Consider the following 12,938-nt stretch of genomic DNA (forward strand, 5'->3'; position numbering starts at 1 on the left):
ATGTGAACTGTGCCCACTAATAGCCCTGGGATATCATGGGTTTCGGGCAGGTATTGGTGAACAGGAGAACAGAAGATGTCACATCAGCTGCAACTCAAACCTCTCCATACTGGTGCCTCCAGTCGTGGGGTTCTTGGAGCTGTCCGTCTCAAGGGGTCAAGGTGTTTGGAGAGGCCACAAAACCACAACCTGCATTTATAAAGCGCCTTTAACGTCAAAAAAATCCCAGTGCAAATCACAAAGGCGTATGGAAGAAATGGGCACTGAGTCAAAGGAGATAAAAGGCCCACAATGCCCCTCCAAGGAGTAGGAGATATGACTCATGGTACAAGGGGATTCTGATAGACAAGTTTTGGATCTCCTTAGACCCAGAGTATATTTTCCTTTGTTCACAAATGATTGGGGAACGGTTAGCCTGGGTATGATGTCGGCGTCTCCCCTTTATACTGAGGCTGACTTCAGTAAATGGAGGAGTATGTACCGCCATGGGTTGACTTTTCTTACAATGTTGTTAAATTTTCAGCTGCGGGACATGATTGCTGGAAGTGGGACATTGTCCATACTTTGCCCAAGCATGTGCACAGCCAGTCTGGCGACAGCATGGATCGGAGGCAGAAAGGGACTCTGGTTCCATTGTCCCAACTCCCAATGTCAGAAGGGGTCTCGTTACTTTATCACGGTGCTGTTATGACACCTTCCATCACTTGCTGATGATTGAGAGTGGACTGATGGGGTGGTATGTTGAGCTCTGAGCCCAGCCATCCTTATTGTGTGCCATTGGCCAGCACTAGGTTTGCAATGGACTTTGCCACCTTGTTCTTCCTGGTTATGTTAGACTGGCTTCAGTCTTCGTGTGGTGGGGATATGTTCGCTGTTTTTCTGATCCTTTTTTCGCGCTTCAAACCACATCAAAGATTGACGGGGACCAATTTGGCATTTAGTTTGTCAAAGAAAGGAATTAGGAGCCAGTCACCTTCCCCCGGGGGTTTCCTCCCAGTTTCATGCTGAGGTAGCGTTCCATGGGTACTGGCTCCCTCCTACACCTCACCCAAGTGGCAGGCTATTCAACTGCATGGGGCATCAGCGCCAGGCCAATCCGATCACCATCTGATGCCTGGACAAATGCCCCTTCCAGCAAAGTCACTGGACAGCCAGCAGGAGCAAGGTGAACGGGGAGTGGGGGGAGGCGGCGGTTTGTTGGGGCGCCCCACCAGCCGATGCCACCTCGTACTGTGCTGCTCAGTAGCACAGCCTGCAGTGCATTTCCCCCCGCTGGGCTTGCATTGCCGAAACCTGCAAATTCTGCAACCTTACTGTGTGCTAATGAGAGCTCTTCTGAGCAAACAGACCTTTTAATTGTAACTATTTACCAATTTGTGTTTATGACGTTTGACTTTGGTCAGTAAGCCTCGCGTATCGACAGTTATGGTCTGTTTATTCCGCCGCGCCCCCCCCCCCCCCTCACTCCCTGAGGTCGAAGATAGAAGCCGTATTTATGGCGAGTGAGCTGAATAACTTATATCAAGTCACCAGCAGCTGGTAAATGGGAAGTGGGATTCTCCCTAAGGCCCCGCTGTCGATTGCAAAAACCTTGAGCTGCGATTATCTGATTGGCAGGTGCCTGCAGGGCTGGGCTCGAGTCGACCGTCCGTGCAACACTGAGTGTTTGTGGAGAAGTCATTCAACTGCAAAGAGGGGACAGAGCGGCCGAGAACATTCAGATGCAGCCGGTGCACAGGTAGGAAGAAGCACACTCGGCCAAATGAGCGTTTTGTGAAACTGAAGGTGCTGCCCTGGTTTTCCAAGCGTTATTCTGCTTTTGAAAGTTGTGAAGTGTGTTTGCTGAAGAGGAATTATCGAGAAACACTCGAAGTTGCATTGTTGAGAACAAACTGATGAAAAATGCAGAATAAGTTTGTGTAAACACGACTGTGCAGTTGTTGGTTGTGATGGTGAAAGGGAGACTTTGTTGTTGGGAGATTGTAAGCGGGGGGGGGGCGGGGGAGTTGGGTTGAATTTATTTTTGAACAGGAAACAAAATAATGGTAATTTCTCTCCGAATTAGTGGGATTGCGAGGATTTGACTGAATGTAGACAGAGGGTGGGATAATGATCAAAGGGTCAGTCATCAGGTTGGCGGGGGGGGGGGAGGTGGTGAGGACAAATGAGGGGGAGGGGGGGCAAGGGGGTGATGGGTGGGGGCGAGGGAAAGGTAGATGGGGCGAGGGAGGGGTGGGTGTGAGCGGGGGGTGAGGGTGGGGTGAGGGATGACGAGGGGAGGGGGGGTGGGAGGAGGGGGTGAGCCGGGGGGGTGAGGGATGGGGAGGGGAGATGGGGAGGAGGGGGTGAGCGGGGGGGGTGAGGGATGGCGAGGGGAGGGGGTGGGGAGGAGGGGGTGAGGGATGGCGAGGGGAGGTGGGGAGAAGGGGTGGGTTTATGAGGGGGTGTGAGCGGGAAGGGGTTTGAGGGGGTGAGCGGGGGGGGTGAGGGATGGCGAGGGGAGGAGGGGGTGAGCGGGGGGGGTGAGGGATGGCGAGGGGAGGTGGGGAGAAGGGGTGGGTTTATGAGGGGGTGTGAGCGGGAAGGGGTTTGAGGGGGGTTGAGCGGGGGGGGGTGAGGTGGGGTGGGTTTATCCGGGGGGGGGGGGTGGTGAGCAGGGGTGCTGGTTCACCGTTTTGGAGCATCATAGGTGACCGGGTCACCTGCCTATCTCCTTGACTGAATGTCAGCTCGTGCAGCATCACAGAAAGACTCTGAGAAGAGGGCATGGGGACAGAGTGGGGACAGACCGCTGTTGAAGACATTTTGAGTTACAAAAACAATCCTATCTTAAGTATTTTATTCAGAGAACACTGCAGACACAGAGCTGATCCCTCCTGCTGCCATTTCATTTACAGTACTCCGCTTTCAACACAACCAATCTCATAGATTGTAATGCATGTAGGGGGAGAACTACTTTTTACAGCTCCTGTATCCTGTAGTACCAGCAGTGACCACATCTGTTAAAGTTATGTGATCCAATTTCACTTTGCTCCCTGTTTCCTGTTCTTTTCCCGTCCAGCAACAAGTGCTGAATTCCAGTTGCCGCTTTCTCGGTAATCGACAGATGCAGGCCTCTGCCAAAGGGACAGTCTGTAGATTTCCAATGCTGAACATCGTGCGGTGGAATTTGAGGTATTTCACCCCAGGACAAGTCTTCATTTGCTGCGAGTTTTACATAGGTTTTGTTTTGTTGAAAATATTACCGCAAAGATGCGAGTTATCGCTCACATGTTGGATGGACCACATTATAATCCGTAGGATAACATGTCTTCACCTTTCTGGGTACCAGATGGCCCATGAGCGACTTGAGTGACTTTGCTTTTATTAGTTGGGGGTATTTGGGTGAATTTCTCCCGTTTTGTCTTTGCCCTTTTATCTAATTTGCTTTGTTCGTCTAGCTCAACAATGGCGACACTTCAGAGATACTTCATCATCATCATTGTATATAAAGCACTTTGGGACGGGCTGAGGTCATGAGAGGCACAATATAAATACAAGCCTTTTTCTGTTTTAATGGCTGTGCCTGAGAGGTTGGGTTTTCAGTCTGTTCCCCCAGCCACTGCTGGTATCTCCTGTCACCAAGCACCAATAGGCAGCAGAGACCCACGTGTGGACCTCCCCCTTCCCCTTCCCCCTCCCTCTCCCCCTCCCTCTCCCCCTCCCCCTTCCCCCTCTCCCCCTCTCCCCCTTCCCCACTCCCCCTTCCCCCCTCCCCCTTCCCACTCCCCCTTCCCCCCTCCCCCTTCCCACTCCCCCTTTCTCCCGCTTCCCCCTCTCCCTTTCCTCTCCCCTTCCCCTCCCCCCTCCCCCTCCTATTTCCCCCCCCCTCCTATTTCCCCCCTCCCCCTCCTATTTCCACCCCCTATTCCCCTTCCTCCCTCCCCCTCCTGTTTCCCCCCTCCCCCCTCCTGTTTCCCCCCTCCTGTCTCCCGTCTCCCCCCTCCTGTCTCCCCCTCCTGTCTCCCCCTCCCGTTTCCCCCCCTCCCCCTCCTATTTCCCCCCTCCCCCTCTTCCTCCTATTTCCCCCCCTCCCCCCTCCTATTTCCCCCCCCCCCCCCCAAATTTCCCCCCCTCCCTGCTGGGACAGACAACCAGCTCTGCACCTCTCGGATGGGGACCGGGCGTGGCAGGACTTCACCTCGTGCCCGTTGTGGCGCGGTGGCGTGAGGATTAATTCACTTTGTCTTGACGTCGATTGGTTGAAAGGTTCAACTGTAAAACCCACTGAAGTTTCTTCACCGAGGAGCTCATTCTGTTCTGTTAAGTAATGTGCTCCTCTATAATTTAAGTTCTGCCCTGTAAGGGATATGGATCGAAGGCGGATAAATTGAGTTGAGGTGCAGAGCAGCCGTGCTCTAATTGTGGCGGAGCAGGCCCGAGGGGCTGAATGGCCTCCTCCTCTTCCTATGCACCATTGACCAGTGAGATGACAAGCCAGTTATTGCCAGGCCTTCACCAATGTCAGTCTGGAAACAAAGCACTTGGAGCAGCTCAGGTGACTCTGCTGCCCTCACCGGTGGAGAGGAGCCGGGCCCAGGCTCAGTCACGTTTGGACAATGGTGTGAAATGGGTGTTCTCGGATCGGACGCCCGTTGTACACCTCTCCCTATTTCCATTCCAGTGAAGCCAATGGGAATGAAGATGGGGAGAGGTTTACTACGGGCGTCCAATCCGATATTCTCCGTTTTACACAATCGCCCAAAGTTACCTCTAGACTTGACTATTCCAACGCACTCCTGGCTGGCCTCCCACATTCCACCCTCTGTAAACTTGAGGTCATCCAAAACTCAGCTGCCCGTGTCCTAACTCTCTCCAAGTCCCGTTCGCCCATCACCCCCTGTGCTCACTGACCTACATTGGCTCCCGGTTAAACAACGCCTCGATTTCCAAATTCTCATCCTTGTTTTCAAACTCCTCCATGGCCTCGTCCCTCCCTATCTCTGTAATCTCCCCCAGCCCCACAACCCCCTGAGATATCTGCGCTCCTCTAATTCTGTCCTCTTGAGCATCCCTGATTATAATCGCTCCACCATTGGGGGCCGTGCCTTCTGTTTCCTCGGCCCCAAGCTCTGGAATTCCCTGCCTAAACCTCTCCGCCTCGCTACCTCTCTTTCCTCCTTTAAGACGCTTCTTAAAACCTACCTCTTTGACCAAGCTTTTGGTCATCTGCCTTAATTTGTCCTTATGTGACTCGGTGTCAAATATTTTGTTTGATAATCGCTCCTGTACAGCGCCTTGGGATGTTTTACTCTGTTAAAAGCGCTATATAAATGCAAGTTGTTGTTGTTCACAGCCAGTGAAGGACTTTTGGAGTGTAGTCACTGTTATAATGTGGGAAACGTAGCAGCCAAATAGCGTACAGCAAGATCCCACAAACAGCAATGTGATAATGACCAGGTAATCTGTTTCAGTGATGTTGGTTGAGGGATAAATATTGGCCCCAGGACACCGAGGATAACTCCTCTGCTCGTCTTCGATATAGTGCCGCGGGATCTTTTACCTCCATCTGAGGCGCGTTCCTACATTCCGACGTGATGCGCTGGCCTGTTCTTTCTGAACTTCGAAGTGCGTTCCAGTCAAATAATCCATTTGTGCCGATGGTGGAGAAGAAAGGCAGCGAGATGAGTATCTGGGAAGGGGGAGACACACGGATAGCTGACCGGATCAGAGTAAGAGAGAGGCAGAAACTGAGCAAGTGGGACCAGTGTGGAGTAATGGGAGCTGGTCGCTCAGGGGTGTGGGATCTGGGCTCGCTGGGAAAGCACAGGTAAAGCTTTGGCCCCTGGAAGGACACTTACTGAAACGTTTCCGGTGTCATTGCTACTCAAACAGCCAACACTCGAAGCAGCGTGCTTTATTTGTGAGTTTCTGTGTAATGCTGCAGAAACACTATTTAAAATCTTGGTCTTCAAACAGAGAACAGAGGTATTTTTAACAACCAAAAACATGTTTGTCTTGTAGTAACAGCTCAGAGGAAACTGCATACTCGGGGGTGGGTGGAGCTGGTCAGCTGTTGCAGCTGCAGTCAGCGAGAAGGGTGGAGTCGATTGGTTTTATCTCCTGCAAGCAGATAAATGCAGCTCTTCCCCTCCTCCCACCCGGTAAACCACACGGCCTCAGCCCCGCTTCCCCCAGCAGCCTGACCAGCAAAGTCACATTGGCAGCTGGCAACAGAATCCAGACAAGCCTCCCTCAGCCACCTTGTTAACGGAGATTTCCAACTTGCAGCATTTACCAGAAGCCATTGAAGTTGTGAATGGTGTCCTGAATGACAAGAACTGGTCACTCATAAAGCAGCAGAAGAGAAACACTTGGGAATAGATCTTGATTTGCACGACCGTGTGAAACGGGCGATGGGGAGTCGGCAGCTCGCCGACTTCAGTAGGTATAAAACCGGGGGGAGATGTCAAACGGGCTGCGATTCACTATCACCCGCTTTACACGATCACACAGATCGAGCCCTTGCTCTTTGAATAAAATTTGTTCTGGCCGTTAAAGAGAGATTTTTGAGTGGTATGGGAGTCGAGGGTTATGGGGAGCGGGCAGGGAAGTGGAGTTGAGGCCAAGATTGGATCAGCCATGATCTTATTGACTGGTGGAGCAGGCTTGAGGGGCCGAATAACCGACTCCTGCTCTTATGCCTTAAACATTAAGGGGTAGATTTTCAACGTGACGCCTGGGTGTAAAACTAGAGCCAATCGGCCGCCCGTTCTAGAAACCGCCCGATGTTCATATCGATTGATTTCAGTGTTAATGAAAACCAGGCACTTTCCATAACGGGCAGTCAGTCAGCATCGTCCATTTTACAGCCCAGCCAACATGTTGAAACCCTACCCCTAAATCACCAGACTTGAAAGATTGGCCAGATTTAGGGGATTCCGTGGCACAGTTCCCAGTTGCCCTTTCACCTCTGCAGCCAGGGTCAAACCATACTGAGAGAGTAAAAGTCTCTTGTGTGGCAGGTATTACAGTCATCAGTAACAACTTGCATTTATATAGCGCCTTTAACATAGCAAAACGCCCCAAGGCCACAGGAGCGACATCAAACAGAATTTGACACCGGGCCATGTAAGGAGATATTAGGACAGGTTGGTCAAAGAGGTTGGTTTTAAGGAGCCTCTTAAAGGAGGAGAGAGAGGCGGAGAGGCTGAGGGAGGGAATTCCAGAGCTCGGGGCCCAGGCAGCTGAAGGCACGGCCCCCAATGGTGAAATAAAATGGTCCTGCGTAAAATGAGTTTGAACATTCTCAGCCCAGTTCCTGACGGGGAGATGTTCATCGCACAAAACTGAGTCAATAATCTAACACTAAGTAATATTAAATTATCGCTCTTCCTCAGAGTGTGGATGTTGTGAGATTCAGCAATGTCGCACTTGCTGCAGTACGGGACGTACTTCTGTCAGGCGTTAAGGTAGATTGTCGGAGTTGTGTGGAGGAATGTTCCCTTTCAATTGACGAGTACTATTCCTACTTGGGAGTGCTCCATGCCACTGTGCAAAATGTAGATCAGTTTCAGTGCCAAGTACTGACGCTCCTCAGCGCAGAATAAGCAAAGAAAAATTATACACACAAATTGGCGGCCGCGTTTTCTACATTACGAAAGTGACTACACTTCAAAAGTACTTCATTGGCTGTAAAGTGCTTTGGGACATCCTGAGGTCATGAAAGGCACTATAGAAATTCAAGTCTTCCTTTTTGTTTTCTCTGCTATCATATCGGGGTTTTTAACCTTTATTGCTCCAGTTTCTTTGGTTTATATTTTATTTTGACTCCCCAAAGCCTTTCCACCATCTACAAGGCACAAGTCAGGAGTGTGATGGAATACTCTCCACTTGCCTGGATGAGTGCAGCTCCAACAACACTCAAGAAGCTCGACACCATCCAGGACAAAGCAGCCCGCTTGATTGGCACCTCATCCACCACCTTAAACATTCACTCCCTCCACCACCGGCGTACCGTGGCTGCAGTGTGGACCATCTACAAGATGCACTGCAGCAACTCCCCAAGGTTCCTTCGGCAGCACCTCCCAAACCTGCGAACTCTTCCACCCAGAAGGACAAGGGCAGCAGGCGCATGGGAACACCACCACCTCCAAGTTCCCCTCCAAGTCACACACCATCCTGACTTAGAAGTATATCGCCGATCCTTCATTGTCGCTGGGTCAAAATCCTGGAACTCCCTCCCTAACAGCACTGTTGGGAGTACCTTCACCACACGGACTGCAGCGGTTCAAGAAGGCGGCTCACCACCACCTTCTCAAGGGCAGTTACGGATGGGCAATAAATGCTGGCATTGCCAGCGACGCCCACATCCCAGGAACAAATAAAAAAGTCTCCTGCCTGCTCGATAGGTTTTAGGCTTGCCTTACAGGGACGGCCCATGGCTGGTGAAATCCCCTGGTTCTCAGTCACTTGATGGACTTGGGTGTTTGTTTATGCCATGAACCTACATGTGAGCTGTTCGTAGTAATATTTTGATGAATTCCAAAGGCCAGATGCCTATTACTTCAGAAACCAGAAACATATGTGTCATGTTCTCAAGTCCAGTCACACACAGGAGGCCAGATATAACAAAATTCCAAAGCTGTTATTAATGTCTGATTTTATATCGGATTTTCCAGAGTGTTTCTTTTTAATAAACCAAATGGAATGAAAACACAGCAGAGGCTTTGCAGTTCTTGAGCCACTTATATGATTTCAGCTTTTAGAAAGCTGTGATAGGCGGTAGAGCACAGAGCTCGAGCTTAAATCCCAGATAATGTTTAGATGTTTTCCTCCCCGCCCCAGGTGAATTCTGCCAGTGTGCAGCCAAGGCTGTCGGAGAGGCCGCTTTTCCCACGGCAGGACCTCCGATCTCACTGTGATTTCTGTACCGTAACCATCTGTCACAAAAGGTGCCAGAGTCAGTGTGACCGCTTTCTCTATCAGAAGAAATGAAAGACTTGCATTTCTATAGCGCCCTTCATGACCACCGGACGTTCCAAAGCACTTTACAGCCAATGAAGTACTTTTTGAAGTGTAGTCACTGTTGCAATGTGGGAAACGCTGCAGCCAATTTACGCAAAGCAAGATCCCACAAACAGCAATGTGATAATGACCAGATAATCTGTTTTAGTGATGTTGATTGAGGGATAAATATTGGCCCCAGGACACCGGGGAGAACTCCCCTGCTCTTCTTTGAAATAGTGGCCATGGGATCGTTTATGTTCACCCGAGAGAGCAGACGGGGCCTCGGTTTAACGTCTCACCTGACAGACAGCACCTCTGATTGTGCAGCGCTCCCTCAGCACTGCACTAGATTTTGTGCTCAAGTCTCTGGAGTGGGACTTGAACCCACAACTTTCTGACTCAGGTGAGAGTGCTCAACAACAACAACTTGTATTTATATAGGGCCTTTAACGTAGTAAAACGTCCCAAGGTGCTGCACAGGAATATTTTAAGACAAAAAATTGACACCGATCCACATAAGGAGAAATTAGGGCAGGTGACCAAAAGCTTGGTCAAAGAGGTAGGTTTTAAGGAGCGTCTTAAAGGAGGAAAGAGAGGTAGCGAGGCGGAGAGGTTTAGGCAGGGAATTCCAGAGCTTAGGGCCCAGGCAACAGAAGGCACGGCCACCAATGGTGGAGCGATTATAATCAGGGATGCTCAAGAGGGCAGAATTAGAGGAGCGCAGATATCTTGTGGGGGGGGGGTGGAGGCTGTTGTGGGGCTGAAGGAGATTACAGAGATAGGGAGGGATTTGAAAACAAGGATGAGAATTTTGAAATCGAGGCGCTGCTTAACCAGGAGCCAATGTAGGTCAGCGAGCACAGGGGTGATGGGTGAACGGGACTTGGTGTGAGTTAGGACACGGGCAGCCGAGTTTTGGATGACCTCAAGTTTACAGAGGGTGGAATGTGGGAGGCCAGCCAGGAGTGTGTTGGAACTGTCAAGTCTCGAGGTAACAAAAATCTAGGGGTAAACCCACTGACACGTTAGAGTTGTAACCCAGAGTATTCCGGAGATGCAGCAAGAAAAGTAAGATTTACCAGGGCAGTGGATTAAAGGGACAGGTCAGGTTAAACACTACGTCAGCTTGGCAACAACCACAACTGTGCTCCACAACCCAGATGATACGTGAGCCTCGCCACACGGGCTTAGCCAGTCACGGAACCAGAAAGTGTTTGCGAGTCTGCAAGGCTCTCTTGGGGCTCAGATGATAGCGTAAAGTGTTTGACGTCATCCTAACCCTTTGCCGTGTGCTCCCAGGTGCCAATTAGTCCCTATTTAACAGACTTGCAATGTTTTCAGTGAGTGTAACCTGATCTGCGCATTCACAACAACAGCTGTACCCTGCAGGCCTGATCTTCGAGTACTTGGGACGACTGGAATTAAGGAGGAAAAACAATTCTGTCGCGATTACTCAGTGTCTATAAGACAACAAAGAGTGGATGGAGGGAAGCATTTTTTTATAAAAGATTTTGGGAAGAAAACCATAAATGATAGATTGAGACGTCAAACCAAATGGTGTAATGTGGCGGAGGAGTGGAGCAGCGCTGGGTATTCAGGGCACACACCGGGGAAAGGGCTCCCTTCAAGGTACAAGCACCTCTTGTGCACGAAGCTTCACCCCAGAAATCTGTTGAATTTGACACCGGCGGATGCAACCAAAGCTCTTCCCCTATTTCATCTTCAAAGCCTCACTTCTTGTTCCTCAACTACCAATTTGTACAAACTCACCACCGAAACCCTGATCACCGACCCTTGATACGTCCTCAACAAGCTAATAATATGATCAAGTGACAAACTATTTCGGGTTAGGACCATTGGGGGTGAAATTAGACTTGGGTGGGGACTCGAATTGGGCGAATTCGCATCTGCCGCCAGTTATACAATGGAACTGAGTAATCAGGCGGGCTGTATAACTGGTGGCAGGTGAGGTAATGCACGATTTGGGTCAGCGCCCAAGTCTGATTTCACCCCCAAAGTGTCAACTGCACACACAACAAGAGTGGACAATGTACAACATGGTGGGAATTTACCGCTGCAGTTTTTGTGCCTGAACTGAAGTCGGGGCTGGAATGTTGACTTTTTTTCTAACATTAGGATCCCGAATCCACCATGATGGAGGCGACCTAACCTCTGCCTTCGCCTGGTGGATAATGGAAATTAGCGGATGACATAGAGCCCTCAAATATTGGTCTGCAGCAACACCCTAGGCTTAGGAATAAATCCTAGAATAATCCAAATAAGACCCACTGAATTGAAATTTTCCTGGGCTGTAAGGTTGACGGGAGTCGGACACGAGGAGATTGATGGGGTGGGGTGTGCAATGAGGTGAAGTCTCTTGCATGGCTGTGAAATACCGTCAGATGATCAGTCAGGTGATAATTGGAGCATCAGCGATGGAGATTCCACTGAATAGGTCACTGTGGGATTACACCAAATTCAAAAGGAAATAGCCCAGCTGTTTGGAATTCTGATTATCAAACAGACGGGGATGGGCCACTTAGGAAAGATAAAAAAGACTTGCATTTATTTAGCGCCTTTCACAACATCAGGACATCCAAAAGTGCTTTGCAGCCAGTGCTGTATTTTTGAAGTGCAGTCACACAGTGGCAGCCAATTTGCGCACAGCAAGCTCCCACAAACAGCAATGTGATAATGACCAGTTTTTTTAGTGATGTTGATTGAGGGATAAATACTGGCCAGGACACCAGGGAATAACTCCCCTGCTCCTCTTCAAAATAGTGCCACGGGATCTTTTACCTCCACCCGAGAGGGCAGACGAGGCTTCGATTTAACGTCTCATCCGAAAGACGGCACCTCCGACAGTGCAGCACTCCCTCAGCACTGCACTGGAGCGTCAGCCTAGAATACGTGCTGAAAGTCTCTGTAGTGGGTCTTGAACCCACGACCTTCTGACTCCGAGGCGAGAGTGCCACCCACTGAGCCACGGATGACGAGCAAAGCTTTCTGCTCGTCATGTAAATGACCTGCTGAGTATGCCTTGTGTCTACAGTTTGGGACATAAATCGCAGCAGTTTCAATAGTTTCTGACCGTGGTATATAATTCCTTTATAAGTGGTGGTCACTGATGCCCATAATAATATGGAGCTGGTACAGCGAGTGAAAAGATTAGCACCTCATCGTTAGTTTACTTGTGCTGTGTACGCTTGCACAAGAACTAAAGGTCATAGTATTTAATTGATAATCATGGATATCTTAACGCACACAGGCAGCTCGTGTGCGGCCCCTCTGCTTTCCTTCTCCATGATCAGAGGTCAGCGTGCAGCCCAAGGCAGAGGAGAAAAGGCGGGAGAACATTGTGGGTCAGGTTTCCTCAAAGGTGCTTCTGAGTCCAGTTGTGTGTGTCTCTCGCATATTTTCAGATATCATCACACAATGCAACTAGAGCGTGACAACACCGACAGAGACACAGAGAGGAAACGGCAGCTTCCTGCATTTGTCTCCTATCTGCTCCAGAACTAAGCTTCTCTTGACCCCAGCAGACCTGGTTTCCAGACTTGGTGCGGGGAGGGAATGAAATCCATCCAATATTTCTGGTGTTCTCAAAATCTTAACAAAAAAAACATCTAGCAACGTAAAGTGTCATTTCCTCAAAAGTTGCAAAACTTGTGATCTGAAGGGCAGATTGTTCCATTTCAGAAAACCTTCCTCAAGGGGGAAATCAACCAGTTTTAAGAGTTGGAAACTGCAACAGTTCACTTGGAGCTTCACATACCTCTTCTGCTGCTATATAAATGGAAGTCTTTCTTTTCCTGTTCCATCTCCTGAAGACAGCTCAGGAATACTCGAGGTGACGCTAATGACCTATGCCTCCACCAGAATTAATATTGTTTTAAAAAAGTGTCTGTGTCTTTAAATGTTAATATTTTCTGTTTAATGTTTCCTTCTTT

General features: G+C 49.8%; 1 protein-coding gene across 4 annotated transcripts in view; it reads left to right on the plus strand.

Moving 5' to 3' along the window:
• The window catches only part of add2 (adducin 2 (beta)), a 203,090-nt gene that overhangs the window by 109,672 nt on the left and 80,480 nt on the right, over positions 1–12,938 (plus strand). For 3 of the 4 annotated variants that reach the window (XM_085971354.1, XM_085971351.1, XM_085971353.1), the window contains exon 3: positions 1,618–1,738. The gene's annotated coding sequence lies outside the window, so the exon portion shown is untranslated. Of the gene's footprint in view, positions 1–1,617; positions 1,739–3,061; positions 3,175–12,938 lie in introns of all 4 variants that reach the window. The other variant, XM_085971352.1, reaches the window with a different exon arrangement.

Source organism: Somniosus microcephalus, chromosome 30 (genome assembly GCF_052327205.1).
Source record: "Somniosus microcephalus isolate GS21.2 chromosome 30, FLI_Smic_1.0, whole genome shotgun sequence".
In the NCBI taxonomy this organism is placed as follows: domain Eukaryota; kingdom Metazoa; phylum Chordata; class Chondrichthyes; order Squaliformes; family Somniosidae; genus Somniosus; species Somniosus microcephalus.